Here is a 6499-nt window from a genome sequence, read left to right as displayed (position 1 = left end):
CCTTTTTCTTGGGCGACAGGGGCTACACAGAACGAGAAAAAATAGGTGAAAGGGTTGCCTTCTACCTAGCACCGCCAGGGTAGAGATTTATGACTCGGGCGACAGGGGTGACACGGGCGACGCCCACGGCGATCGCCATGATCTGGATGCCGGTGTCCGTCGTCCCTGGTGCAAGGCACGTCGGCGGGAGGTTCTGGGCTCTCGCGGAGTCAGATGATGAGGACGAAGACGACGGGGATCGCGCCGGAGACTCGCCGGAGGTGTACTCGCTGACGCCTTCGGACGTGATATGTGAGGCGTTCAATCCCGGGTATTCGGAGGAGGAAGTGGCCACGATTGTGGATGATGTCATGCCGATTGATGATCCAGCGCGGCAAGGTCTGCGCTCCGAGGACAAGGTGGAGGTGGTTCACGGATTATTCACCGGAGGACGGCGGCTTCTGTGATCCGGCCCTGGAAAGGCCCTCTACCCAAGGTATGTATCAAACCAATCACTTTGTCAGATTTCTTCTTGCCGGATTCCTGGACTCGTGTGGTTAGAAAGAAGAAGAGGAAGGTTAGGTCGGTGGCGGCGCCGCCGGCGCCGGTGATCAGCACAGCGGCTGAGATCCGGGCGACCAAGGAGTCCCGTTTGAATCATATGCTGGGCCAACCTGGGCCTGTTGACAAGCGGGCCGTCTCGGATTTTGCATGCCTGGGTATGTGGCCTAGCATGTGGGTTCTGAGGTGGGGCGGATCAGACCAGATGCTACTGGGTATGAGGGACGGGGCTTGCCTGCTCCCGTCGGGTGCTCCCATCCGTGCTCCCTATCGCTAATTTTTCATCTAACGGCAGCGCCAGTTTCCCTTCCCCGCGTGCCTTTTCTGCCAAAAAAATACCCGAGCTCCCGTATTCCCGTATATCCCTCGCCCTCGGTCCCTCACGTAATATCCACAACTGTTTCTGGAGGGAAAATGTCCGCCAATCTAACTATTTTGGCGCCAATATAGAAAACAGAGGCACGAGGCAAAACTTTACAAACACAAGATCCTAAATACCAGGCGGAAGAGATTTCAATCTGGAGCCTGATTGCATCCACAAACCAAATTCAGGCAGATAGCAAAGTCTGCAAATATCAAGCGATCCGAGGTTTAAAGTAAGGAAATCATTGTCCTCTATGGCTTCTTCAAGCAGTGGTCATGAGAACCATGAACACGGCAATGGATCTTCAGGACCAAAAGTAAGAAATCTGACTCGTATTCTTCTTTATCTCCTCTTTTCATTATTCTTGTCCTTCTTGTTGAACTAGTTGCACCATTTCCTCTGCTGAAGAACAAATCAAAAATGTTGATGATTGTATAAGATCTATGCAAATCTGACACAAAAGGAATAGCAGTTCTGCACAACTTACTTTGTCAGGTCAATCATGTTATTTCACTTATATATACAAGAATATGTTATTCTTTCCAGGCCTACTGTACGTAATAAAATCAGATGTCTGATTGTTGTTTTAGCCATAATCAATATTAGTTTCACAAAATCAACATTATGATCTTCTACAATTGACTTAGATTCTGGGAGTTGAAAAATAATTTAGTGTACACGTAGTATTCAATTAGTGTGTTGTTTCACAAATCTAACTGCCAAACATATGAGTATTAACTAAAGCTAATACTGATTCATATAGGATGTGCATGAAACTGCTCCTAGCAATGCAACAGATTGCGTTGATGAAAGGATACCAAAGGTTGGCATGCAATTTGTATCTGAAGAGGAAGCTTACTCCTTTTATAACAAGTATGCAAAGGCTATCGGTTTTAGCATCCGAAGAGGGAGTCACCATAAAGTAAAGAATTCTCCCGTGATACAACAAAGAACATTTACATGCTCCCGTCAAGGTATGGGCTGCTTGTATTTTGTTTTGGTTATATTACTATTGGTATCACTAAGATACTTATTTCAATTGACAGGATTCCGTGCAGAAGATAAGAGAGAGGATTCTTTCAGTTACAGTAGGCCCGCAACACGATGTGGCTGTCAAGCCCATATGAAGATAAGTCTCAAAAACAGATTATATTATGTGTATGAATTTGAGGCTGCACATAATCATAATCTTGCTACTGGAGACATGGCCTTATACTTAAGATCCCAAAGAAAAGTGACGGAAGCACAAATAGCAAGCGCTGAGGTCGCAAAGTCTGTAGGCATTTCGAATAAAGCAACTATTGATCTTATGGCCAAAGAAGCATGTGGACTTCCAAATCTTGGGTTTGCACCTGAAGATATGCTAGACAGATATGGACTAGGTGACAATACGTGGCTGCAAAGGTTGTTTGAGAAAAGGGAGCAATGGGCACTAGTGTATGGCAGAAATACATTCTCAGCCCACATGAGCACTACCCAAAGAAGTGAAAGCATGAATAATGAACTAAAGTGGTACATTAGTATTAAATATGACATGCTTACTTTTTTCGAGCATTTTGAGCGCCTAGTTGCGGATAAAAGATTTGTAGAGGTCAAGTGTGACTTCAAGGCCTCACAAAGTACTCCCAAGCTGAAGGCAGAAGGTAGCTATGTGTTAAGGCAAGCCGCAACTACATATACTCCCGCAATATTCAAGATGTTTCAGGAGCAAGTGCTTCGGACCCTAAACTATGACACATTTCTTTGTGATTCAAGTGATAAAGAGAAGAAGGTTTATACAGTAAAATTTCATGGAACGCAACGTGAGCATGTTGTCAGTTTTTATCCAAACGAAGAAAAGGTCAATTGCAGTTGCAAGAAGTTTGAATTTGCTGGAATCCTCTGCTCTCATTGCTTAAAGATACTTGATATTAATAATATCAAGCATATCCCTGAACAATATATATTGAAAAGATGGACAATTGATGCGAAAGTGCTAGAGATAACAAGCAATCGCAATTTGCACGAGGATCTAAAAGCAAGAATTTCAAACTTTTACAAGGACTTGTGCAGAATGTTTATCCACATAGCTGCTCGCGCTGCAGAGTCCGATGAAACATATGATAAAGGACAGACCCAGTGCATAGAAGCTCCCACACAAGGTGGGGTCTGGGGAGGGATTATAGGAACCTAGTCTTACCCCTGCAAAGTGCAATGCGGAGAGGCTGGTTCGAACCCAGGACCTCTTGGCACAAGTGGGGAGAACTTCACCACTGCGCCAGGCCAGGCCTGTCCGATGAAACATATGATATGGCTGCTAAATGCGCAGAGCAGCTAGCACGAGATGTGGAGCAAAGCTTGAAAATTAGAGTTGATCCAGACCCAAATCCGGATTTGGGTGACTCCTCTGTTTCACAAGGTATATATTTATATACTATACTAGTAGTTGCATAGAGTATTTTCAAAGTAAGACTTGCATTTAATTTTACGGTTGCAGGTCTGAACATCGACTCCACTAGAGTTTCAAAGCATAACGAGGGGCTTCACATGCCAAGAGGTATGAAGGTAAATGAGAAGACTGTACGAGGGTCAGTGAGACCCGTTGGTGGCTTGGAGAAAGCAAAAACAACGAAGAAAAAGAAGATAGATGATTCTTTACAACTACAACCTGAAATGCCTTTCGCAAATGAAATGCCTACGAATAACCCAATCTTAATGGTACAAGAAATCTAAGCTTTTTGACTTTATCTCCTTTTCAAACTGCTGCGACACTAAGCTTTGCTATTAATTTCCATAGTGTCAATTCGGAGAAAATATTGTACCAGGATCAGGAAGACCCGCTGGTGGCTCGGAGAAAGCAAAAACAAAGAAGAAAAAGAAGGCAGACCATTCTTTACAACAACGACCTGAAATGCCTTTGACAAACCAAATGCCTGGGTATCTACCACAGTACAACCCAACCCAAATGGTATAAGAAGTATACTTTTTAAAGTATTTTTCATTTTCAATCACTTATGACCTAAGCTTTGCTATTTATCTGCATAGGTTCATCTGGGAGCTTCGCCAAATCATGTGTACCCCTATTTAGCACATTACAACCCAAGTCTGCAACAATCCATTGGTCTGTCGACCCCTACGATGATGCCAGGACAAAATCTATTACTCTTCCAACAACAGACTCCTACCAGTGGTACTTGTACCCCTATGATGATGACAGGACAGAATCTACCATTCTTCCAACAACAAAATCCTACCATTGGTACCTCTAGCCCTACGATGATGCCGGAACAGAATCTATCATTCTTTCAACAACAGACTCCTACCGATGGTACCTCTACCCGTATGATGATGCCTGGACAGAATCTATCATTTTTCCAGCAACAAAATCCTACCAGTGGTACCTCTACCCCGACAATGATGCCAGGACAAGATCCACCATTCTCCCAACAACAAAAGCTAGCTTAATCAATGTTATAAATTTTTGTTTCATGTACTTGTGTGCAATTCTATTAGAACCTATGAGTATATGACCATGTATTGAAGGAGACTATTTATATCAATCAGCAAGTAATTGAATAAGCAATTTGTGACTGTGATAAATATGAAAATAGTATTATCTGTCATGTATTGAATAGGCTTGGTTAGCATCATGTAAAAACTGTACTATTACCAACATCATAGATTTGTTTGTTAACCTGACAAACAGACCAGTAGTCGATGACCATGGTAATGGAGCGCCATTGTCACCTGGATGAGGATCAATCCAACCATATGACTTTGCATGCATCGATCTAAGGAGTAGTTTGTTCACTTAGTTGAACTGTGGCCTCATCCTGTATGCAAATATCACCATCAGTAGCTATATTAATTTCAGTTTATTTTCAACCAGTAAACGAAACCATCAGCATTTTGTGCAATGAAACATATTCCCATGTACGAATCCACTGTGTTTGAACTGTGTATCTTGTTGCCTCTAAAATTAAACGTCTTTAAAGAAATATCAAATTGAGCACCTTCAGCACGCAGAAAACAGTCAGCTAACTAGGTATCCAGGACATGTAGAAACTAATTTCGGTCTATAATTTTGCAATCACATAATTTGAGCTTATAACGAATCACTGTATGGAACAAATTAATTTGCAAGGCCCCGATTTGCATGTGCGCTTAATTGGTAGTAGTTAGCTGTTGACTTGGTCAGATGTGAACTGAATGGCAAAGAAACCAGAGGATACATCTGTATTCTGAACAAAACAGTAGAGAGGAGGATGAAAGAGAGCTACGGTGAGTTCCCGTACTGACCATGGCGCGCAGCAGGCGAGGTCGGCAGCTGCGTGAATGGTGTCGGGGCCCCGAAGACCCGCTGGATGGCGGCCGCCCTCGTCGCTCGCCGCGGCCTCTGCACAACAGCCACCACCACTACCTCCACTATCCCGACCCGAGCTCCACCATGGCTGCCGGCAACTCCAAGACATGGCCTTTGGCGCGAGGACGAATCAAGATGGGGAGCCGGTCTTGCGACGGGAGAAGCCGCAATCTGGGACGGGCGCGGCGCCATAGCTGCGACAGAAGCTTCAGCCGAACTCGGGCTTGCCGCACTCCTCCTTTCACGCCGGCGGACCTCCCGCTGGAGGCCGCGACGACGGTACGGGGCGGTAGCAGATCCACTCGATGCCTCTGCTCCCCACGGTCGATTGTCGGCAGGGAAGGCGAAAGAGGAGGAATGAATACGTATTGGGGCAAACGGGAATACGGGAGCTTCGTGATTTTTTTTACAGAAAAAAAGGCACGCGGGGAAGGGAAACTGGCGCTGCCGTTAGATGAAAAATTAGCGATGGGGAGCACGGATGGGAGCACCCGACGGGAGCAGGCAAGCCCCATCCGGGTATGAGGCCTAGGAAGCACCGTTCCCATCTTCTGATCACATTGCCGCATGCACGTTGCAAGATCGACGTGATCGTGATCGTAATTCACCGCTACCGCCGCCTAGGGTTCTTCCGCGTTGCGCCGTTCCTGGCTTTCCTAAGTGTGGACCTGGTCGCGTTGCACGCATCCCATCTCTCGCGGCCATGGCTGGGCGTGGAGGTGGTCCGCCGAGACCGAAACCTTCGATTGCCGCCGCGGCCGTGCCGGCCGGGCGTGGGGGTGCTGCTCCAACGGGTCAGAGACCTCCGATGGCCGCCAGAACCATGCCGGCTGGGCGTGGTGGTGCTGCTCCGCCGGGTCAGAGACCTTCGGTGACCGTTGGGGCTGCGCCGGCTGGGCATGGTGGTGCTGCTCTGCTAGGTCAGTGACCTCCGGTGGCCGCTGGGGCTGCGCCGGCTACTGCGGGTCACGGCGGTGGCGGGCTGGGGCCTAGGCCGCCGCCGCCCGGGATAGCCGTGGTGGCGCCTCGCAAGCAGTCGCAGGGCAGGGGTAGCAGTCTCGGGCTGTGACGCCTCCCCATGTCGTTGCAAGGCCGCCACAAAAGCGAGCTGGGCTGGTGCCGACTCACGCTCCGCCGTAGCAAGTGGGCGATGGTGGCGCGGGTCTTGCTCGTGTCCCGGTTAACCGTGATGGTAATGTTGGAAATATGCCCTAAAGGCAATAATAAATTAGTTATTATTATTATATTTCCTT

General features: G+C 47.1%; 1 long non-coding RNA gene across 1 annotated transcript; it reads right to left on the bottom strand.

The window, feature by feature from the left end:
- Window positions 1-955: 955 nt before the first annotated feature.
- LOC119320359 lies at window positions 956-5645 on the bottom strand. The gene is made up of 3 exons (XR_005154942.1): window positions 5183-5645; window positions 4579-4716; window positions 956-1306 (listed from the first exon to the last, which is right to left on the bottom strand). It is a non-coding gene; the product is annotated as an uncharacterized LOC119320359 (long non-coding RNA).
- Window positions 5646-6499: the final 854 nt, after the last annotated feature.

The sequence above is a fragment of the Triticum dicoccoides genome, chromosome 6B (genome assembly GCF_002162155.2).
Source record: "Triticum dicoccoides isolate Atlit2015 ecotype Zavitan chromosome 6B, WEW_v2.0, whole genome shotgun sequence".
NCBI classification, from domain to species: Eukaryota; Viridiplantae; Streptophyta; class Magnoliopsida; order Poales; family Poaceae; genus Triticum; species Triticum dicoccoides.
Note: the sequence above shows the minus strand (reverse complement) of the source record. Positions and strands in the feature narration are given on the sequence as shown.